Genomic DNA, 24,388 nt, shown 5'->3' with positions numbered 1-24,388 from the left:
GGTGTGGCCAGGACTGGCAGTAACTCAGAGTGCCTGTTCCCTTGGAAAAGAAGGTGCAGTCTGGAGGGACTTCTGACTGAGAAGCGTTCAGGTGCATGCTTTGCTTTAAGCCCAGAGTAGTCCTGCCCACCCTGGAGCTGCTCGTGTGTGTGGTCATCCTTCAGAAAGGTACAGGAGCTCTGAAGGTGTACAGCTTTGGGCTGGAATAATAAACTTTGGTAAGTAACTTTCTGTGCTGGTGAGAAATACAAACAGTAATGCCTGTCTGCTTCCTTGCTCGTTGAAAAGGTACTGCTTGTACCCTTTTGTTCTGCCATGCCTTGTTTCACAGTAAGGTTGGTGTAGAAACTGCACAAAGAATAGTAGCACAAATAGCTTAGTTTGGTTGTGGCAGCCATGGAACAGATAGGAGAGATGGTAATGTGTCCCATGTCAAGGTGGCTGCATCCTCCTGAGCTTCTACTGCATGGTGGTGTGGAGAGGACCTGAGCCTCAGCCACTGCTGTATGTGTGCAGTACTGCTGTATGGAGAACATGAGTGGAAACAGGGGGGAATGCACTCTTCAGGCAAGAAAAAGGAATATATAATGTAAGGAAACACTGTCACTCAGCGTGTTTTTTTGCTTGGAAACTATAGTCAACACGTGCTGTAATACTGCTCTCTTGTGTGATACAGTAGCAGCACGACGTTTCAGATTTATTACTTTTGGGTTTTCTTTAAAGAAGTACTGAATCAGGAATCAGAAGAATGCTTGTTTCCTCCTCAGCGACAGGAGGGGAAAAGAAACTCAAAATGACATAAATCAAAAACTGGATCAAAGGCCAACGGAGCAGATGAAAACTGTTTTGGAAGATTGTCTATAATGTTTGGCAGAAGAGACTAATGCACTGTGTTTTTTGGCTGAATTTGTAAATGAGAAATACTCTGGGGTCTGTCTCTTCGAAGTGATCTGTTTTTGTATATTTCATGTGTATATATATTGAAAAAAAACATCAGGGCTGATTTCCGTGTATAGAATGCATGTATTAAAGCACATGTAATTAATATTTAATTACATGAAGTGCATAATAAACATTCAAGTACAGTTTTATATGGAGTATTCAGGCTTTTCCTCTAATAGCTGTACTCACAGCCCTGCAGCTGTACGTCAGTGCAATGCAGCATGGTGTGTGTGTGCTCAGCCCTCCTTGGTGCGTGGCACTGCGGGGAGCTGGGAGCTGCCCTGCCTGCGTCTGGCAGCCTTGGTGTGGAAGTGAGCAGGCCAAGCGGAGCCGAGTGAGTTGGCTTGGTGTCTGTTTGCTCTTCAGTAAACTTCTTATGACGCGTTCCTTCCCCTTCTAATGCATTTTTAGGTTTAGTTGTGTGGTTGTTTTCTGTGTAACTGAGTCTCACCACAGAGGATGTAGTGTGGGATGAACAGTTCAAGCTACTTCCTCCTGTGATGCTTTGCCCTTCTGCCTCCAATTTCTAGGATGCTTCTGACACTCAGAGTGGGGGGAGTTACCTTTAGACTCCTGATGCTACTCTACTTTTGATCTGGGAGGTTTCTGTACCCCCTTTCCAGGCTGGGAATCCGCTGTGATCTCTGTCCTGCACACTGTTCTGTGCAGTGCATGCAATGAATACCCTTTTTTCCCTTTTCTCCCTGAACACAGAATAGAATGCTTTGCAGAGGAAGAAATGTGACCCTCGTGCCTCTGTCACTGTGGTGCCACTCTCTGGTACTGTTTGTGCTCCTGAACTCAGCTGCAAACTTAGGGCTCAGGTCATCTCACAAAGACTGTGAATTTCCATGTAAAAAGGTCTTTCCATGTAGAGCTGCACATGTGTCTATGTGTATAACAGCTCTGAATTGCTACTGACACTGCTCAAAGCGTTCACAAAGAGAGCAGCGCTTAGAAGCTCCCTGTTAGAAATGACTCCAGCAGGGACAAAGCATGTGAAAGCAGCAGTGGGTTTGGGTTCCCAAGCATGTCTCCAGGTGGACCCTTTGGGCATAGTGTTGGGTTTGGGAGGGGATGCAGCTGGCAGAAGCTCTGGGGTATCGGAACTGCACTCCTGACTGCTAAAACCATTGAGTGTGGTAGATGAAGACTCCAGAGATGCTGAGACTTATCCCAAAACGTGTCCATGTGAGAGCATCCTGGGGCAGCCCTGTGGAGCTCCTCCTGTCCCAAAATGAGTTCTGTGTGCAGTGATGTCTCCAGTGCTACCAGCAGCAAAGCACTACATGTAAACTGCTTTGTCGGCCACTTTTACTTTCCTTGCTTATATTGTACACCTTAAATGTGCTGTTTCTTTTGGCTTAATGGCAAAATCGCTGCTTATGGGAACTGCATACAAAAAGCTCATTGAAAAGAGCTTTATCAGAGTACAAAGTACTTGGAATTGAAAACCCCTAGAGGGTTGCTTTATTTTCCCCCTTCATTCAAACTTGTAGCGGTGCAGGATCGAGATACATCGTGCCCTATTTTCAGCTGATTTGCATGTTAGAGAGAACGGAGTAATTGGTGTTTAACCAGAACAAAAGAGGATCTGTTTGCTAAAAGAAAAAGAATTCTTGAAGTAGACCCTAATACATATACTGCCTTTGTCTCTTCTCTCATTAAGAACTGAATAGGATGGCCTAGTAATTAGAACGTGGAAGGCATTGCTTTGGTGTTGATGCTTTTTGAGCTAATTGGTTTGAAAATTATATTTGATGTAGCTCTGAGGGATGTTGGCACAACACCTTCTTGGGACATGGGCATCCCGTACTCCCTGCTAACTGGAGGCAGGGATTGTTGGGTGGTTTTTTCACGTGTATGTTTTTGGGTTTTGTTTTAAAAAGCCATATTTACCTTCCCAACTGAGTACACAGGATACATCCGGCATGTGTAAATCATCTTCTGTTGGTACAGAAAACTTGAAATAACCTTGGGAAGAGATTAGCCCGTCGTTTTCCCAAATAAATACCTGGCTCAGGCCTTGATAAAGCACAGATTTAAGCTGAATCAGGTTTGGATTTCTGCCTTTCTGCATTCTTGGAAGGGGTTGGTTTTTGTCTTTTGTTTTGACAAAAAGATTAAAGCAAATGTAGAGGTTGAGCGGGTTGGAATACAAGACAGGACTAGAAACATCCTGGAGGCTTCCCTTGGTTTGTGCTGATGGAGGATTCCCACCACCTTCACTTCCTTTAGTCCTTTCTGTGGTAGGGAAGGGCTCAGGGAGGCACTGTCTGCCTGGGGAGGTCCTCGCTTTGGGTTCCAGAGCTGGGTGCTTTCATCTGAAGGCTTCAGAACTTGGGGAGCTTTGCTGGGACTCTGTTGAATCAATAAGGAAACCTTTGCTTCAGACAGGCCCCTACACAGCACTCTCGTACATGCACACAGACAGTGGGATGTGGAGATACAGGATCTTCCATGAAGATAAATCTCTATTTTAGACTCAGCGATAAGTGTCACAAAGCAGTAAAGGTTCAGCTACAGACAAGTGGAGTGTGTTTTATTTGGTAGCGCTGCTGTTTAGCGGTAGAAATGTAAGTCTCAAACCTGCTGTTGGTTCTCTGCAGAGCACTGTTTGATCATATTAATAAAGTTTTACAGCTTGGTACAGTTATTTTATGAGGATGAAGTGAACTTCTAAAATCTCCCCAAAGGTTTCGGTGATAAAAAGAACACTTGTTTTTAATGGCTTTAGGTTCTGGGGAGTGTGTGTTTAGCAACATATTTGTTATTTAAATGGTTTTGGTCTTGCAGAGAACTAAAGTCTGCTTTTATTTACTTTTCGAGTATGTCTCTTCCCCTTCTCTGTGTTCTCAGCATTCTTATGAGGCTCCTTACAGTGGAATGCATGACAGTGATACTGCCTGAAGATCTGCTTGTGTTTCCTCTAAGACAGCTTTAGTGCCTTTGGTATCTTAGGGCTTTGTCTTTAGGCATTGCGGGTATCTAAATGCCTTACCTCTCCTATCTAGAGTCAGGATGGCTGTCAGCGAGCTGTGCTACAGGCCTTGATAGTGGACTGAGTGCCCATGTCACAGTCAGGTCCATTGCGGGGCAGTGCTTTGCTGATGTTCACTGAACCTCCGTGCTGCTCTAGGGATGTCCCTGGGCACACTGTTCCCTGCCATCTGTCTGGGCATCCCTGCATGAAGCACCTGCTGTTGGGCATCATTCAGGACTGCTGTGTGTGCCTGCGGCCTCAAGAAGTGCTGCTGGGAGAGGGGGGCTGTGGGGAGGGGGCAGGAAGGTGGGAGGACACAGACTGGGGGACACAGAGCTGATGGTTTTTGAGAACAAGCCCCCAGTTCTTCTCTTGTGGGTCCTCCTTATTGAAGATTAGGTCTGAAAGACAAAAGGTTAGGGAGGGGTTAAACAAACTAGGGAAAAATGCAATGTATTTCCATTTGGAGTTAAAACAAGATGTTGCGGATTGACTTGAAAAGAGATTTTCCCTTTTTTAAGATTTGCCAACAAACTGAAAACATGTTTGTTTAATCATGAGCAAATTTATCCTCCTGCTTTTTGGTCCTGTCTTGTTTTCAGTTTAGTCAGCAGGTTGGAGAACAGGGCTGTCGTGGCAGTGCTCCCAGACAGGGCAGCTCAGCGCCGCTCCTGGAGCCGGCCGAGCTCAGGGTAATGCCTCAGAAATGATACACTGGAGTTCATTGGGAATTGCTTTGGTTTAAACCACTTGTATGTTCTGATGGCAGCCAGTCCCCTTAAGATGTGTCTTTAATGACCGGTTTGTTTTCACCTGAGGTCATTAATGCTCTAAAAATGACCATTAGCTTCACCAAGGTCATATTTTTTTCCTAAAGAGGAATTCCAGTGTGCAACGCATTCAATGCATTTCATTTCTGCCTCTCTTTCTGAGTATGCCAGCTTCAGGTTTAGTTGGAACCACCTGCATTTGTTTCCTGTTTGCTGGTGGGCAGAAGGAGCGTGTTCAGGGCTGTGCTGCCTGCGGTGCCCCCAGCCCCAGAGACCATGGGGGGATTAAAACTTGAGGCAGAGGGCTGTGGTGATTCTGCAGCCTCCCTCTGCACAATTTTTGTGCTGATTTAATGCTCCGCTGTGTTCCTGATTTTGTCACCTAAATGCAAATGCACTGGCAGCCTGCTTTATGGATAACACTTAAAAAATAATGGTCCGGTAATGAATGGTGAATTGCAGTGAAGATCTTGCTGAAGTGCTTGCAATATCCACATTAATTTCAAATGAATTAATTGCAGTTAATAGTATTGTATTTAAAGCCTGTCAGAAGCCATAATGATGATTATGGTGCCAGTGTAAAATGTTATTCCAGAGCAGCATCAACTTGTTTTTAAATTGCGGTATGTGATAGTAAAGTGTGCCTGACCCTAATGGCCACAACCCAGCTGCAGTTCTGGAGCATTAGGAGGGGCAGGAGGCTCCAGCCGTGATTCCTGACAGCCCTGCTCTCCTTGTGGGCTCCCACCATCTCCCAGCTCCTCACTTGCTGAGCACAAACAGGCACAGAACTCTTTTCAGTTTAACCACTTGTATTTCTGTTTTAGATCTCGGTGTCTGGCCTCAAAGTGCGCTGCACCTGCAGGCTGCGTCCTGATAGTGGGACATGCAGAGCGTAACTGAACATATGAAGACAGCTGCATTTTGTTCATCTCGAGCAGCGTTGGGCGAGTTGTAAACTTAGTTTCCATTCGCCACAAAGGCAGGGACTAAATCTGGCACGTGTGGGACTGATGGGATTCCAGGCCGGATCTCTCTTTAAAGAAACAAGCAAACAAAAATAAGCAACCAAAAAACCACCCTGCATCATTACATAGTTCAGGCAGTTTCCAGGTTCCTTAATTAGATCTGCACTGGCTGATTTAGCTGGATTATCTCAATACACAAATGATGTGTAAAGGAGAAAAAAAGTATGTGCTAATTTCCAGTGAATGGTGTGCTGTGCAGGAGTCGCTTTGCTCTATTTCTATATGCATCCAGTGGCATTCAGTCTTTTCTTTGATGAGGAATTTAATGTTATTTTTTAAAAGGAATTATGGGACTCCACAGTTGTGTTGTTAACAGCTCTTTATTGATGCACAATTGGATGCATGTTTACATTTACATGTTTACATTTACAGTGACATGGAAATGTCATTATTTAGTGATGATTAGCAGCCAGTTGAGGCTCTGTCTTTCCATTGCATGTGCTACTGGTTATTTGCAAAATCATTTTGGGGTAGGTCAGAAATTATGGGTACCATTATGTTTAATGCACAAAGTGTTCTATATTCACCGTTTCCTTGGACGGATCTTCTGCTGCAGACTTGATCTGATTTCTTTCAAAAGCAGCAGAGTTCATCACAATCTCTCCTGTTCCTAATCCATCCCTACATGGCACTTTGGTAACCATTTCCTGATGAAGAAACCTGGGCTACAGAGCCTATTGGAACCATGGATAACCCTCTGTTTAATCAGTTTCGTGGCGGTGGAAGCATTGGAATTTCATTGGCACTGAGAGCACCTCGTGGTGCTGCTGGTGCCACACATCCCTGGGCTGGGGCTGCTGCAGCTCCCTGCTCTAACAGCTGCTTCCCCTGCTCCCTTCTGCATTGGCCAGGCAGCTGCTGGACATGGGCCTCACTGTGCTCCTGGAGTGACTGGAACAGCTCTGCTTTCTCTGCTTCCCCTTCTCTGTAGTTAGAACAGAATTCAGGACCTGAGGGCATCCTGGCTCCTCTTGTAATTGCATCATTCCCTCTATTAACAGAGGGGAGCAGTGTTGGGTTTTTTCCTTGATTTTTTTTTTTTTTTTTCCCTTTATTTAAAGTCTTCCTCATATGAATTCTGAAGAGTTGCTGTAGTTTGCAGCTACTCAAATCAGAATGCATCCAGACACGAAATCCTTCCGTTTCCTTCATGTCCCTAAACTCTCCTCTGAGTAATTTGCATCTCAGTGCTGCTCAGTTGCACTTTGCTTAATGCAAGGGAAGGAAGTCCATGTGGTGGTGGGGTGTGTTGATTTGTATGTGTACTTTATAATCCTGACGTGGATGCTTTGCTTGCTTCAGGCAACCAAACCAGGATGTTTTTATTGTCGTATCCTGTTGGTTTAAGGTGAGAGGTAGATTGGTGCTTGCTTTGCTTGGTTCACAATTGGAATCTCAGTTTGAGGTTTGGTGGTAAAGATCTGAGGCACTTGGGGAATTGCATGAAAAAATGGTGAGCGGAAGGGTATTGCTTGAAGAGTTGTTGAGAAAACTTAGGAAACCTTTTGGTTCACTAAATGAAAATAATGAAGAAGGGAAGAAGCACCATGGCACTGTGCAGAGCAGTGTGATGTGTGATTTGATGCTCTAGGCCTCAGTGATCACTGCAACGTCTCCAGAAGGCGCTGCCATGCAGGCAGCTCCCACAGCAGCCGGCTGCGAGGGTTTGTCGTCACATCCCAGGGCTCTGTGTGGCTCCAAGTATGTTGAGCTCCTGGCTGTCAGAGCACGAGTCGTCTACTTTTAACAGCATCAAGGTTTAGAAGAGGAATGGAATTTGGGAAGGTGAGGAGGAGCAGGTCGCTGAATTCTCACCTGATTCTCATCTGCAGGCTGGGGACTGCAAGGTCCTGTCTGCACTTGGGGGATTGTTTTTCGTTTTGTAATAGAGCTGCACTAATAGAACCCTGTTGTGTCACGGACCGGTGTGTGCAGGAAGTGTATGTGTGGCGGGGAGCCCCCAGGGCAGTGCCAGGCAGCTGCTTGCCATGCACTGGCTCATCACCTTCCTGCAGCATTTGCTGTTTGGTCTTCTTTATACAGTTTATCAGGGGAGAGTGGTCTCCTGCCCCATGTTTGCATTAGATGCAGATGTTTCTGAAACCTCTCACAAAAGGAGCTCGGGTTCATCCTTGAGTTTGGGCTTTCCCTTCCAGAGATGGCGGTGTCTCTGGTTGCTGTTCTAAATGTGCTTTGTATCTGCACTGTGGCTTAATGGCAGAACGGGACCCCGTGGTGGAGCAAGGCAGGTCTGAGCAGTCCCAGCACAGCGCTGGGTGCTGCCCTCTGCATCCTTCCCGGTGCTTTTGGTGGCTTTTGCGCGGCTGTGCTCTAACTCTAGTAACTACAAATGCACTGTTTGTGTTTTCAAACACTCTTAATTTGTGCTGTCAGGAAACGGACACAAACCTGGACTGCGCAGAGATGTGGGACTGAATTCTGACTGCAGGAGGGATGTGCAGAGCTGCAGCAGGACTGTCCCTGTGCTCATCTCTGAGCAGCTGGGATTATGAAATGAATGTGTTGTATGAGCTCAGGGAGTGCTGGTGAGAGGGAGGCCAGCTCTGGCCACTCGTCCACCAGGAGCAGCAGGGCCCAGCCCTCACCCTGGGCCCTGGGGGCTCTTACAGTGCTGGGTTTGGATTCCTGCTTCCTTGGCTATGGGCCGTGCTTCCACATCTCGTTTGTGGTCAGCATCTGAAGGCCATTGGCCAGAGCTGTGCTCCCTTCCGGGGATAACACGCTGGCAGCACGGTGGGTATGGCAGCAGGGACTGCCAGGCTGACAGTTCCCATTTACTCCAACTAACCAACAGGACACAGTGCTGCCCAGGTTGGGATATGGGATCATCACAGCAGCAAAAAGGCTTTTGTGTGCTCTGAGTCACAGAGCTGATTTTGAAGAAGAAACGCAGGTTTTATAATCCTATTTTCCTTCCGTTTCTCCTGACTTTGATGAAAACACTTGAAACACCTTTTTAACTCTACATTTAAAATGCTTTTTTATAGCCATGAAATACACTCTTGCGTGGTTTTTAGCTCTATTTAATTTTTAAAAGCCCTCCTTTACTGCTACTGCATAAGGAGAAATTTTTAGATTACGAGAAGCAAATGTGACATTCTGTTCCGTATTAAAAGTTAATTTAGGGCAGCACTGAAGACAAAGAGAAGTGTCTCTTCCTGTCCTGTACCTCTAAGTAATTCCATGGCCCCCAGTCTGCACTCTTAGCCTTGGAAGCCATGCTGGGTGGGCCTGATGTGGGCTCTGTGCTCCCTGTGCTGCTCCTGGGCTGGGGATGCTGCTGTGCTCTGCAGCTGCTCAGCACCCAGGCTGCACATTGGTTGGTTCACATCCTCCCAGGAGTACCTTGGGCTTGTGCTGACTTTGGATGTTTCAAGCTATTAAAAATGGCAGAGTTAGAAGTGTGGTTATGGAAACAAGGCCTTACCCCAGACCCTGCTGCGATTGATTACAAAGGTACAAAATAAAAAACAAAACAAAACACTTCAGGTGTACGGAGGACGGAGAATAAAATAGGTTTGTGTAATAACAGAGGTCAGAGAGATCAGAGTGGCCTCAGCTTTGGGAAGGGAATGCAGCTCCAGCTGTGCTCTGGTGCTGAGCGGCTGCATGGCCTTCATCTTCAGGAGTGGCTGGAGATGGAGTGGAGGGTTGGTGCTGAGCCTTACTTGTGCAATTGTCATTTTCTATGAAATGCATCATAAAATCTATTTGTGAGTTGGCTTAAGAGTTACTCCATTCTGTCCAGTTGTAGAATACATGCTTTACCAAATTGCCTAAACCTGTACTTTTCTTGCAGCGTTGCCAGTCAGCCCCACAGGCTTCTAATAAATATTTCATAACCTTCTATGAAAGTTTATTAAAATAATTTAAATATCTAAATGACTGGCTCTGCTTGGCCTGAGCAAAGCCCGGAAGTAGACTTGGGGTCGTCATCGTGACCTCCCTCGGTGTTCTGCTGCGCTGCCCTGAATTACAGACCCTATGTAAGCGCCAACTTATTCCCATTGGCTTTGAATTTCCTCTATCATTAAATCTGACTTTTTTTTAGCACTGGGTGAGATGTATCTTTGTAGTTCCACAGCGTTTACAGTAAGGATTTAAAAATGTCTAGTGTGCATCAATATGGTATAAGCTCCTTCATGTGAGCAGGGGAAATGCTTTTCTCATTTCAACTATCAGAAGGGTGGGAGGAGAACCAAAGTTCCTCCCTACCTTGATCCTTGTGTTGCATTTGATGAAGCAAGCAAGGAGTTAGAAGGGAGATGGACACAGCAATCCTCACAGCTGAGGAAATGTCCAAATCCATTTCCTCCTGTTTTTTTCTCCAGCAGAGTGAGCCTATGCCAGCACTGTGCATGCAGCTGGTTGTGTTCTGGTACAGGAGCTCGGGTGCTCCCTGGGCTGTGTGCTGCTTGCTGTGGGCTGGGGTCACTGCCTGCAGCCAGGTGGGTGCTGCTCTTGCCTGGCTTCTGGGGCTCCTTGTGCTGCTTGTTGGATGTTACTGAAGTTTTCTTTCCCAAAGCTTCAAGTCAAGGGGAGACTGACGTCTTGATTCTTATTTCTGTGTGCAATATTTATGTATGTAAATTGCTGGGATGTTTGCCTTTATCTCTGGATACAAATACAAGAGGTGTATACAAATATAATGAGGAGGCACAGGAAGCTCACTTTGTTTAAGCAAAGCGCAGCACATTAAGCCATCATGTCCTGACACTTGTTTCATAGTTAGAAATGAAAAGGGAAGAGTCTGATGTGTGTTGGGTGATGTAAAAATCTCTGCTTCTCTACGTGCTGGTTATTGTGGCTTTGGCATGTGGAACCTTGTGCTCTTTATTATTGCTTTCCCTTTTTGTGAGGATAAAGACAAAGGCTAAAAATAAGAAACATAATTCTTGATAGAAGTGTGGAAACCCGGTTAGTTCTAACACAGCAGGTGGCTGAGGTACTCCGTCGGCAGAAAGCAGCAGCGCTTTCAGTGCAATCAAAGTTAAGTGCAGAAATTTAATTAAATGGTAGCAAGGCTGGCAGAAACTTTGTAGAGCAGCAGTGCATTGTCAAATTCAACAATTACTTCAAGGAACACAACCCGCAGATGGTGTCTAATTGATAAATTAAGGTTCTGGTGCCTGATTCCGCTTACATTTTAAGGTTCTCTTTTCTTAAACAACCTTAACGTTTTAAGGCAGCATCACTGTTAGGAAAGCGTTTGTAGAGGGGGGGCTGTGTTAGTTGGATGCCTGTATCCTGCCACTGCCCTTGGCCATCTGCCTGCTTTTGGCCATGGCAGCACGCACCCATCCCTGCAGGCTGCTCCGCACACAGCACTGGGTGCTCAGCCCCAAGGACGGTGCTGTTGGGTGGTGTCTGTAGGGCCCTGGGCTGGTTCTGTTTGCTGGGAAGCATGTGGGAGAGCTGGGGCAGAGCAGAGACTGTGGGTGCCCAGAGAGTTCAGTTAAAAGAAACCCAGCAGATCCACCCTTCTCCCTGTTTCTAAACTGGAGATGTACCACTGATGCTCTGTGGAGGCTTGATTTCTTGATTTACATGTGTAAATAGAGCTCGTTTTCCAGGGTTTATCTTAGCACTTAGAAGAGGGCAGAAAAAATTGAATCCTGCTCTTCAATTCGCTTTGTGTGCTGTCCTTTCATCCTGGAGAGGGTCCTTTCCCTCAGCTAGTGGCACTTGGCATCTTTTGCTGAACGAGGAGTGCAATTGAGAGAGGAGGCTCTGCCTACGGAATGGGTATGTGATATACTCCCCTGATGTGGTATTTGTTCAATCCCTGCTTTAAAAATGATAATTAAAAAAAGACATTTGAATTTCACGCTTTTTTCTCTATTTAGGAAATTTTAGAAGATGCTTACAGGAGGGAAATGGTGATTCCACAGATGCATATACCCTCGATGCATATTTCCTAATCGCTCTTCTGAGTGCGTTGTGTCAATTTTGGCATTGCCCTCGTGGTAGTAAATTCTCCATTAGTCGGATTCTACACGATAGAGCTGAGTCCGTTCTGAGCAATGCCGCTGAACCAGGGCTTGTTATTTTTGGTTACTAGCAGTGTGCTTGAATTCAGCAACTCAGCTGCTCCCTCCCCCCTCCTCTGCTCTCTGTGCCTAAATATATCCACCCAGTCAATCAGCGCTGGCAGGCATCAGTGCTGTGGCTGTCAGATTGAGTTAGCTCTGGGTAGCCGAAACTACTGCCTTGTTTTTTGGGGGCTTGGAAATGTGTTTGAATAGTGGCGTTGTAATTTGACTTGCAAATAAGTACAGTCTGGTAATGGGCCTCTTACATAGAAAGAATGATGCAGCACTTCAGTCAAATGTATGTCTCCTTCCCATGAAGCTGATTAGAAATAATACGATACGTGCTGATGTTTATGGCTACATGCTTAGAGAGCAGAAACATTTTTGGATTTTCATTAATTGTGGATTTTGTAGTTTTTAATGGAACAAAAGGAAGGGCTGGAAATTAAAGAAATGCTAATGTCTTACTGGGGAACTTGGAAAACATGTGGTTTAGAGGCAAATCTGCTCTGGCTGTTGTGTTCTCTCTAATTTTTTCCCCCTTATCTAAGCTTTTTGGCTGTTGGTTTGTTTAAGAGCATCGCTTAAGCAAACGCATTATCTTTGTTGCTGCTTATTCCCAAGCTGGAGGAGCTGCCCTTTGCCTGTGACGGCATAGCTATTTCCACAGCAACCAGGCAGGATGTCACAGATTCAGAAGTGTGATTTTACATGCAGAACGGCGGCAGGAGCAGATGGATATTGGAAACAAAACCCCCACCCCCTCCCTTCGCCTGCTTAGACTTCTTCAAAAGGAAATAAAAGCACTTCTGACAGTGCCTCTCTCCGCACATCTCCCAAACGCTGCCTAACTCAGAGGATTGTTGCTGTTTGCAGGAGGAATGCAGCTAAGCTGGGGCAGGGCCTGTTCGCTGTGCCTGCAGCAGCGCTGCATTAGCACTCTTGGGGCTTGAGCACGGCGTGGCAGGAGTGCTGTGCCTTTGTCAGTGCAGGACTGATGTAGGGAGAACGAACCTTCCTGGGGATGGGGGATCACATTCAGCCCACGGGTTGTTTCATTAGCTTCGGTACTGGCCCAATTCTGTTCATCCTGAACTGAATGCTTTAAGTGGAAAAGAAACCCTTCCACTGTAGATATTTAGACACATTTGGTACCCGTCTTGCATAATGTTTGTTGTAACACCCGCCCACTGTGTGGGTAGAAGCCTCAAGAGCATATGCTCAGTCTGTTTTCTCAAAGATAATATTGCACTTCATGTTGGGGGTCGGAGCCCGTGGTTGGAAAACCACAGAACTGGGGCTGAGTCCTGGCTGAAGCCCCTGCAGATGGCAGGCACAGGGGATGGACCTGCTCTGAGTGGAGCTGCCACTGCACCCTGCGTGCTGCTGGGGCCATGCACTTGGCTTGGGGCAGCTCAGGCCCTGCAGTGATGCTCACAGTTGAAGCTCAGCAGCATCGAGGTGTCCAGCCCACCCTGGGGGGAGTTTGGTGGAGCTGGGTGTCTATTTTGGTCTCCACAGCAGAGCTGGAGCCCAAGATCCCCATGTATTTGTATTTTGTTGCTTGACTTTGAAAACACCAGCTGTGATCCTCCGTACTATTATTGGTATGGATCACATGAAATTTTAATTAGCTCGCGTTGAAGTGAAGTTCTGGTAATTGATTTAATATACAAATGCCCCTCTGCCTCCTTTGGTTTATGTGCTGGAAAGATTGTATTAGGAATTTTCTATTATAAGGGAGATGAAAATGTGTTTTTAGGCTTTTCTTGAAATTAAAAAAATTAAGTGCCTCTAAACTATTCAGTTGCAAAGTACTATTGATATATTCACTAATTCAGATAAGTATAGAAATTATTCTTGTTATCATTACTATTATTGCTGTACTGGAAGCAGTCTCTACAGTCTGAGGCAACTCAGGGCAGCCTCACACTGAGCCTCAGCCCATCGCAGAGCCCAGTTGTGTTCTTCTATTGGGACCCGTCAGATACAAGGGTCTATTTTGGGAAATTAGCCTTCACCTCTCCCCTTTTGAGGCCTGTCTGCCATTCACCTGCAGTCCCACACCTTTGGCTATCCTTTCAGTCTTCCCTCCAGCTAATTGACTCAGGAGATCACGCTAATTCCTCTTGACTGGAGCTGCCACCTTTGCTTTCTCCCGATGTAGCACGTACGTCTTCTCTGCTCACCTCTCTTTTGACTCCAGAAGGTCTGGAGGCCGATTCCTGGTGCTTCCCAGCAAGAAGCAGCTGGGCACGTGGCAGCCACAACAAGTGGCCGTGCCTCTGTGTTCAGTGTACGCTGCAGGTTGGGCTTCGGCCCGCAGAGCAGAGCTGGAAGCAGTGGGGCTGCAGTGTTTGCCTGTCCGGAGTTGTCTGTCTTCTGCTTCTGTTCCACCTGCATTTAATTTCCGTTTTTCTTCTCTGCATTCTTTGATGCTTTGGGAAGAAAAAACGCTGGAAGATTAAGAAGCCCCCAAACTGGTAGCAGCATAAGAGGAATGGCAGTGGTGATATTAATACCTGTTCTGTCTGGGAGATGCTGTTAGCGCTGGGAATGATCTCTATTCTCCCCCAGTATTTTACAGATGAGCGCTGAAAAGCATCTTTATTCAGTTTGACTGTTGCTATTATGTGGCGAGGCATTCAATAAAAGTTGTGATTTATGAGATGTGTGTGGCTGTTGTTGTTTTTTGCTCTGTCATCTATCAGGGAGGGAAAAGCCAGGCCTGATAATTCCTGGCACACAGCTTTTTCAGTTAAGAATGTCAGCTGTCAGGCTGTCAGGAGAAGTTATTTCTCTGTTTTGTTGTTGTTGTTGTTGTTGTATTTAAATAGGCAGAGATCCCGCGTCTTACTGCGGTGCGTTGATAAGGAGCTCTTTCTGTATTGCCGAGGAAGCGTGTCCCAGGGTAAGGTCCTTGGTGAATGCCCACTTAAACTTCCAGCTCTTTGTGTTTTCAACGTGTGACAGCGCTTGATTGCTCAATATAAAATGCGTTGCGTTTCTTTTTTACCGCCTTTGTGTTCGGTTCCTTTCTCACTTGCTGAATGGAATGCTTTTTTTTCTTTGTGATGAGGTATTTTAAAAGCGCCCTTTTGCAAAATATGTGCGCATTAGATAATCTGGTGTTGCATAAAAGCGCTCGTATTTTGGGGGCTTCATGCATACATAAAGTAGGACCTAATTGAAGGCAGAAGCGGTTTGTCACAAATGTGAATATAAGGATGGGGGACGGAGGGGAAGAATTATGTTAAATGCCAGGGTGATGGGTTTTTTTCCGTATTAGTTATTTGCAGAAATGTATCAAAAAGTCATTTTGATGCAGAGTACAATAGTATCGCAAACTTGTGCTTTGCATCCTAAGTGCCTGGTTAGAGCACAGTTAGAAGCTGAAATCATTCCTCGATTAGTCCCTGGGGACCCATACAAGTCTTTAACTCTCAGTATGTGGTCTGCGATTTAACAATGGATGACGGATTGCTGAACTTGAACTGAATGAATAACCTGGAATTTTCAAACCTTCAGCCCCTCTGCTTTCTCATCTCCCCTTCTTCCCAGAGAATATCCATCAAAGCCTTGCTGCAGCTGGCTGCGTTTTGCCTCCAGGGCAGAGCTTTGGAGCTAGAAAGACTGGCACGGTGCAGTTTGTGGAGCGGGGAAGCAAATCAGCACCGAGAAGGCTGGGAAGCGTGTCTGGCTGCCAGACGGTTCCTGGGCATTGCGTGGGGGCTGCTTGTCCTCTTGGAGCCTGGGAGGGGGTTGGTCCCAGCGTGCTGCCAGCGTGGTGTGGCTGCTGCAGCGGTTGTGATCACCTCCTCGTTGTTTTGGTGCAGTTAGCCTTTGCTTAAAAGGAAGCATCTTCCATGTGTTAATTCAGTCTGGGCAGCTAATTTACATATTTTATATCACTTCAAAGAAATGGGATTGGAGAAGTGAGGTGTAAGCCTCAGCAAAAGATGATGTTGGTCTGCATGGACTGCTGTGATGTATGGGGCCGTGTGTGTCTGAAAGGTGTTCATGTGGTTCCTGGTTTACCTCCTGTTAATACAGGAGCGGTCTTTAGCCACCTGTGTGTCTATGCAAAGCAACACACAGAGCTCCCAGCCTTAGGCTGGAGTCTCCAGGGCATCTTCAGATCATAAAGTTCCTTGGGAGGAGTGAGATCTCCAGCACCCTGCAGGCAGCCCAGTTCAGTATGGTGTGGGATTTCAGGCTGAGGTAGTTCCTGCTGTGCCAGCAGCCCCTCTGCCTCCTGATGTGTGATCTGCTGGCAAAACAGCTGCAGCTTTCCCCTGGCACTGCATCCGTGGTACTCTAATCCTGCAGTAGAACTGAAGTTCAAATTGCGGCTTTATCAGACAGGAGGCATATGTAAATGGTGCTCAGATTTGTCTTGAGTCAAACTACACAAGTAGCTGTTCATGAATGTTGTCCCAGCTTTTCATGTCCTGCCAGTCCTGGAAATCCAGCCATCTCAGTGACTAGGCCTGTCTGTGTGAGATTCTTGGCAGTGTTCTAATGGTCTAGGTGCTTTCAAGTTTTGAGTGTATGGAGCTGTGATAGTCCTTGACATTCAGCAGAGTTCCCCTATGGGGAAGACAGGGAAGGAGCGTATTTCCGGCTGGTTGCTTATTTTCAGTACTGTAATAATTAGAGACCTGTTGGTATTATGAATCAGGTAATAAGGAGTCCCTTCGTTGTGACAGCTGCTGCTTAGGGAGCCAGCAAGTCGTGCACACAGCACAGCACTGTGCTCGTCAGCCTGGGGAAGGAGGAAACCAGAACCCCCTCTTCTTATCTTACAGCAGGTAGGAGGCTGAGCTGGTGACCGAAATACCACAGTTCAGTGGTTTCTTTGAGCTCCGTAGGTCTAGCAGCCCAAGGGAGGAGAAGAAACTACAGGACTGTCAATGTGACAACAGCTTTCTTCTAATGCGCTCTCAGCGCCAAATTCTGCGAGTGCTGGAATAAGGAGAGTCGGTGTTTGAGAACAGAGAGGCACCAGGCACAGTCCCTGTGGCTTTGGTGTTGTTTGCAGAGAATTCATTTGTGCAGAGCTTGCAGTGAGGTGGGTGCGTGTCTCTGGAGGAGCGCTGGGGTGATGCCTGGCGAGGGACTGGTAGGGCCAAGATGGAGCTGGAAGTTGGTGAGCTCCAGCATAACGTGTGAGCTTTCTGCCTCTTGTCCTGGAGCCTCCGCTTCTTTGCTGTGCATTTCTGTTTCTCAAGTCCATGCTCAGACCAGGGAGATGTGGTGGGGCTGTCTCAAGGGTCCATTCTGCGCTGGTCAGCAGTGGGATCTGGGCAGCGTTCTGTGAAAGGGAGCTGGAGCCCTGTCCTCTGGAGGCGACACACTGGGTTTGTTTCTTGGTGGAAGGCTGGAGGAGTGTGCTGAGAACAGTGTCCCTGGGCTTTCGCCACGTGGGAAGGAGGCTGGCACCTTCCTGTGGCCTGAAGTCCTGAGCCTCTGGCTGGCATCCTGCTCGAGATGGCCGCGTCAGAGCCGGGTGCTGAGTCACACCGCGTGTCCTGCCATCCAAATGCTGAAGTATAAACACATCCTTTTTTGCAGAATCTCTTGCCAAGTACTTGGATTTACAATGTTAACAACTTTAAATAAATTCTTCCTGGAGATAACTGATTTATTAGGCTCCCATCCTCCTGAAAGTGAAGCTAGTTGCAATTAGCAAACAAAGCAGCATGAGACAGTTATCATTCTGGTAATAAATCTCTCAGTGTTGAGTACCACTTGCTAATGGGCTTTGCAAGTACAACCATACGTCAGTCATTGTGCCGTCAGCCCGGGCAGCAGCGTGTGCACAGCGCGGTGGCTGTCAGCTCAGCGTGCTGCTGGCTGCCGTTCGTACAGCCAGGGCGTGCTGCAGGTGGGTGCTGCTTGGTCCTGGGCAGGAGGTGGGCCTGGCTGCAGGGCTGCTATTGGCGTGTGCTCCTGGAACACATGGGCCGCATGTGCCACCGCAGGTAGGAAGTGGTTCTGTGTTGTTTCTGCACACTTCATGCCTTACTGGTGGCAAGGCCAATGGTCTGCTTCTTCTCGGTTGTTTCTGCTGGTTGCCCAGCCCTGCTCCTTCCCCACTTTCCCTCCTGCTTACCCCTTCCCAGCCCCGTGCTGTAAGGCTGCCTGCTCTGCCAGACTCCCACCTCCTTTTGGCTCAGGTTTCTGGGCTGCAGCTGGCACGTGAGCCCTCCGAGTGCTGGTCAGGAGGCATCGCTGATCCCTGGCTTTAGCTTTGGGTAAGCAATCAGTCCAAGACCTGTTAGCGTGGTTTCCAGCGCTGGGGAGATACTTCTTGCTGGGTTTGTAAAAATGATCTAAATGGATCCGACATCCTGGCTATAAAACATCTGTAACATTACACATTTAGTTATGTTACTAGAGACTTGAGTTCATTTTGATAGGTAGTATTTTATCTGCTACTTCTCCCCTTCTGAAAGCAGAGCTTTCTACAGAGGAGGATTTATAGGAATATCTAACACAAAAAATAATAAAATCATGCACATTGAGATGTTGGAGTAAGGGAGGAATGATGTCTTTTTTTGGAGACCCTGGCTGATTTATCTCTTGCTTGGTAGTTTGCTATGACCTCCCTGGCTAGGAATAATATTTTTTATTCCTCCTATAATAGCAGTAATGTCAGTAACAATGTCTTGCTCTCTTCCAGCATCTTCAAATCAGACTTTCGGCAGGTCAGATGTTTAATGAGTGAAGCCTCACAGGCCCGGTGAGCTGTGGGGATACTTTTTTTGTTCTTATTGTGGAAACCAAAGCACACAGCGCTTGACTGTGCAGCGTACTCAATCTAATGAGGCTTCTACAAGCTCTGCAAGTTAAAATGTACGCTTAAATGCTGAGCCTTGCAGAGTGCGGCAGAGTTTCTCCCAAGACTCTGATATATCAGCCCTATGGAGACTGAGATGACTTGTCCCCCGGTCAGTAAGTGAGTAAGCATCACTCGAGGGAGCAGGCTCTTGTAGCTGCGAGGTGCTGCCTTCCTTGGAAGAAAGGCAGAATGTTTTCTCTCGTCTCATTCTCGATGCCACTCCTCGGGGGCCCTTTTGTTCCTAGTCAAGGGTTATTTGATCTGCTTTAGAGCGACAACTCTGTTGCTTTTATAATGGCTGGTGAGTTTCCTCCCTGGCAAGGGAAGCATCTTTCTTTTGTGAGAGGAAGGTGGGAGCGGGGTAATTCTTGCAATTTACCAACCCGTTTGTGTGGAGAGGAAAGAGAATGAAAGGAAATGTGGTGTTTCATAGGGTTGTGGAAGTATCTCAACGGCAGTAATGAGCAGATCTGGGCATGCTGCAAGATTTCAGTGGTCTCATATCAGGAAAAGATCACCCTTGTGAAGAAGCCAGGCAGTGTGTTGCATAGACATGAGCTTGACTCAGAATGTGAAGTAAAACTTGCTCATCAGTAACTGATTGCCATGTGCATCTATATTATGTAGATGAAATTAATCAAGGCTAAGGGTTAAAGTTTTCCATTTGTTCTTTTCAGAGAAATCATCTGGAGTGTGTTGGGAGGGAGGTAAATTGCTCTACATGTTTCTTTCTGCTTCTTGTGGGTTTTTCTGTTTTAGCAGAGCGTTATCTAGAATCTAAGCAGAGAGCTCTTAGCACTGATTTGTCAGGGCTATCACGAAGAATTAGTTGGTGCTAAGTTAGAAGTATTTAAGTGACGCCTGCTTTCTGTGCTGTGGAGGCATGAAGGGTTTTTGCTTCTTCTTGGAGTGACCTCACTGTTTGCAGCTGGAAGAGTTTTAGAGCTTACAGAACGTGCACTTCTCTTCATCCCCACGTCGGGTTGTGCTATTGGCTCTTGTTAAGCGCTGTGTTAGGCCTCCAAATGCATTTCTTCCTTCTCACAAGTGCGTGCTGAAAGGTCCATTGGCAGCACTGTAAGAGGTGTGTTAGCTGCAGAACTGTGTGCTTTGGGTGTTCTGACACAGCCAGCTGCTCAGCACTCCTGAAGATCCAGCTGGGTGAAGGTGTAACTACCTGTGTGTGCTCTCCTAGCTTCAGATCTAAGTGTGGAGCAGTGAAGGAAGGGAAAGTGATAGATTTTGCCTGTAGGATGAGAGCACATCCGCTGCCAATGGGCTGGCTCTGCCCTGCATGGTTTGACCAGCAGTGATGTCCTTTAGCCTGGGCAGGGGCTGTAGGGCAGCCTGGGAATGTCCCCTGGTGCCTGCAGTGCCCGGCAGCCCATGACAGCTGCAGCTGTAGGCGAGCACGACAGCAAATCAAAGGCACTCAGCTTTGCCTACTGTTTTTGCTCTAACACATGTATAGATTTTAATGGGGTCGTTACGACTCAAAACACAAAAATATTGGGAAGACTCTTGGCTGGGGGTTTTGTGTCGATGGGAGCTGGGCTTCCCACTCTGACCTACTTTGGTGCAGCCTGGCAGAGAGGCTGCTTTGCTGAGAGCCCTGCTGCACATCAGCTGTGAACGTGCCCTTGTAAAGGTATTCTCTTACCGCTGGGTGTCCTGGTGGAGGACAAAGCTTTCTAGTTGTTTTTTGGGTCTGGCGCATATTGTTTCCTTCCGAAGATGGTAAAATATGAACAGTGGGATTGATGAACCTTGTAATGGTCAGGTCTGCTGTGTTCCCACCAAGCACTACTGCCTTGTCTTTGTGTGGATGGCCCTGGGCAGAACGCCATCCCTGCCTTCCTGCAGTACAAGGTGAAGTTCTACAGGAGGACTCTGCTCCAACGTCTATAGGCTAAATTGCTTCCCTCTGGGACCTTTATCCCCGCATTACATGGATATTGCAAAAATCCTGTCCCTGATACATCTTCATATTGAACAGTGGTCTCCATTTATGGTCCTGAGATGTCTTCTTGTAACAATAATTGCCTTCGTTTAACGTATCAATGCAGTTTTGAAGCACTGCTGAGCAGTAATCCGGCTGGTGTGGTGGATGAGCTGTGTGTACTCAGTGAACATTTAGTTACCTTTCTTCCCATATCGTGTGTGAGGAGCTGACACGACTGGGGGATTTAAATAGATCTGCTCTGTTCTCTTCTTCCTGCCTCCAGACCTCGCTTCCCCAGCGCATAAAAGAGTAACCTGGAGCGGAGGAGGAGGGAGCAGCCCTGCGGGATTCAGAGCAAGTAGTTGTATCAGGGCTGAGGGGCTGTGATCTATTCCTGTTCTCTGGAGGGTGTGAAGTCTGGCTCTGGTGAATTTCACTTTATCTTTTGATTTGAAACTTGAAGCCACGTTTTGCTCGAAGAAACGCTGAGCTCTCCCAGCTGGGGCTAATTTTCAGGAGCGCAGGCAGCTGATCGTGGCTGTGTGTGTGTGTGGGGAGCTGTGTGCAGGCTGACTGCAGCCAGGACAGCACTGGGGAGGGCCCTGCCAGGGGTGCAGCCCTGCAGATGGCTCTGGCTGGTGCTGCTCTGCTGCATAAAGACCACGTTGCTTGTTCTGCCTCCTGCCAATACCACGGGCATCTTGCGGGGGGCAGAACTAACACACAGCCAGCCAAAAACCTGCTCTCTCAAATTTAACATTGAAACCAAAGGGAGATGAAAACTAGGAAGACAGCAGGGACTAAGTTGGTTTTGTTGATGAATGGCTTTGGAGAATACAATCTGTCTGTATTTTCCGCAGAAATCAAGGGAACTGAGTGACCCCACCAGGAATCTGTGCCGCTTGGTGGAATTAAAGAGCCCTTTCATTGCTGCGTCCCTTCTGTAGCTGGCGTTGGTTCTCACAGGATGACTTTAGCTTACGCAGGGGTCAGGCACGAGGTATTTGCACTGGCTAAGTCTTGCTGAAATCCTATTTTGAATACTTAAGCATGTTGTACGTGGCACGTAAAGCTGTGCTGCCTTTGCACAGGATTGAGTTTCTCTTGCTCTTGGGGAGCTTTGAGTGCCTCGTGTTTGCTAACTGAAGGTATGGAGTACTATACAGGAAATATGTCCATCATTTCTCAACCGTGCAGTGGTTCTGGGTGAGAGGATGGCGACTGGGGTCTTTGCTCACTTTGTGAATGGAGAAGAGTTGGCAGCTTTTAGTAAATGTTCTTTTTTTTTGTCGTGGGCTTTGCACTGTGTTCTGGTTTGTTTCTTAAGAGCTTTTTGGAAGTTGCTGTGAGGATCCTGGAGGCAAAAGTAAACAAGTGGAGAATTTTTGCTTATGGTTTGTGTTCTGCCAAAGAAGCCTGGCAATTTAGTTAACAAGATCACTTCCCCTATTACATGAGTTATTGTTGTTTTTAATTAGAGGTAATGCTGTAGTTTGGATGTACAACACAATGGGGTATAAAATGCAGTTCAGCATATATACCAGAGATGATTTTTCCAATTATAAACCTATTTAGAAGGCGGATGCATTAGAAATGATGAAATGTCAAACTGCAGATGAGGTGAGCGAGCTGGAGTACACATGCACCCACACACACGCTCAGTAGCACAAGAGGAAAGTGCTCTGGAAAACAGTTATATATGCATAATTAGTTTAATCTGAAATTAATGCTAATTTCAGCAATATGCGATGCAGATTCATTATTAGTACTGTAGTCCACTTCCACCATTCTGAGATGTTGAGAATGGGAAGGAAATGATTCTTAACAGCCGTTGTCCCGAAGTCAAACATGTAATTCCTGCATTGCAGGTGTGCCGGGCTTTGGAGCCTGAGATTCTGAAGTTCTTTGAATTCCAAAAATTCTTTCATAAATCCCCTTTACCCGTTTTAATAATGGTGATAACCAGACAGATGGGATGGAGGAAGAAGGAACAAAGAAGCGTAAGAACAGAATTGGTGTGTGTGGACACCGGTGGATGCTGAGCTGGAGGCAGCACCTCTGCAGAGCGGTGTGTTCCTTCCTGTCACCCAGGATGGGTTGAGCTCTCATGGGACCCTGGTGGGACGGGTTCTTCATTTCCAGATACAGTCCTCAGTCTGTCGTTCAGGGAAGATTTACGTGATATGCCACGAGCGGATCTCATTACAACCTTAGCCGAGTAATAAATGGCATCAAACCAGAAGAGCTGTCTTGCTGAAGCACGGTGGGTTTTTCCTGCAGAAACTGTGTTTTGCAGAACACAGAGGCAGATGTATTTCTGAAGAGCCAAGCCAAGAGAAAGACTGTAACCTTGAGTGACTCTTCGCAGTTGTAGTCACATGTCGTGTTTTGATTAACTGCAACACCAACACAGTGTACAAACAAAGCAATTCTGCAGGTACTCACAATTAGCGGACTTCATAACCACCATTAGATCTCCCTCTCCCCTGTCGATTCTTGCTACAGCAGGGAGAGACACCATCAGCATACAAAGAGTCCAAAGCCACATAAAATCTACACCTTGTGCAGTCCTTCCGATGCCCATCGACAGCTCTGCTTTGCTGCACGTTGCTGCGGTGTGGGGCTGGCAGTGGATGCCTGCTGGCTGACCCGGCCCTTGGTGCTGCTCAGAGCAGTTGTGGTGGGTCGGCTCTGATGCTTCCTGTCACTGCATTGTGGCACTGCACTGCGAGGGAACACAGTGTCTGCGAGTGAGTGTGGATGGATGGCACAGCAGGTTGTTCTCAGGTGTGCCATGGACTCATAGGACACCCCAATTTGGGAGGGATCCATAAGGATCAGCAAGGCCAACTCCTGCATTCACTTACATGCGTAAGTGTTCATGTAGAGTTGGGTATTTTGGTTAAAGATGTGCAGGTGTGTTTTCACAGCCAAATGAGACATAGAGCATAGGGAGTTCTGCACAAATGTGTGCAAGAACTTTTTTACAGTGAGGGTGATGGAGCACTGGGACAGGCTGCACAGGGGGTTGTGGGGTCTCCTTCTCTGGAGATATTCAAGACCCACCTGGATGCTGAGCTGTGCAACCTGGTGTAGGGAACCTGCTCTGGCAGGGGGTTGGACTCTATGAGCTCTGGAGGTCCCTTCCAACCCCTACAGTTCAGTGATTCTGGTGTTAAAATCCTTTTATTTTGAATACAAACTCCTTGCTTGGCTCAGCTCTGTGTGCTTGGTGCCTCCCCAGCCCAAGCTGGCCTTCCCCATGCCGAGCACTGCCTGCTGCCACCGGGCTGAGTTCTTTGCATGCCGAATGCTGGAGCCGTCTGCAGGAAAGCAGGGATTGTGAGGGCAGCCTTCACTTTGGCCTTCACTTCTGTACCCAGAAGCTGATTTCTGGAACCGTTTCCCAACCCGCAGCACACCTGTTGGCATCAGTGTTGTGAATTTGCTTGTCATTACCTGTATTTTCTTTGACTGAAGCTATTGAAACAAAATAGTCTTTTTTTTTAAACCTTCAATCTTCTTTCTGCAAGAAGCATTTCTCTATTCTTTTTTCTTTTTTCTTTCTTGGTCAAATATAAAAATGAAGATAATTTCAAATATTGCTTTAGAATAATTGCTTTCCTGCTTCTTTTGTACGACAACAGGAGCTTGGCCTGATCTCCATCAGATGCCGGCAGGCAGAGGGCTCCTGGCAGCCCTGCAAAATCCTTTAGTTACAAGTCAGCTTTAGCCAATTTTTTATTTGTAAATCACAATTTTATACAGGAAAATATATGCTTGGGCTTCAATTTCAGAATCCTAGATTGCGGTTGGGAAAAAATAA

The 24,388-nt window shown here is 46.9% G+C and overlaps 1 protein-coding gene across 17 annotated transcripts in view; it reads left to right on the top strand.

The window, feature by feature from the left end:
• The window catches only part of MSI2 (musashi RNA binding protein 2), a 187,135-nt gene that overhangs the window by 40,227 nt on the left and 122,520 nt on the right, over positions 1–24,388 (top strand). The window lies entirely within an intron of this gene.

This window comes from Coturnix japonica, chromosome 19 (assembly GCF_001577835.2).
Source record: "Coturnix japonica isolate 7356 chromosome 19, Coturnix japonica 2.1, whole genome shotgun sequence".
Classification (NCBI taxonomy): Eukaryota; Metazoa; Chordata; class Aves; order Galliformes; family Phasianidae; genus Coturnix; species Coturnix japonica.
This window is presented reverse-complemented; position numbering and strand designations above follow the sequence as displayed.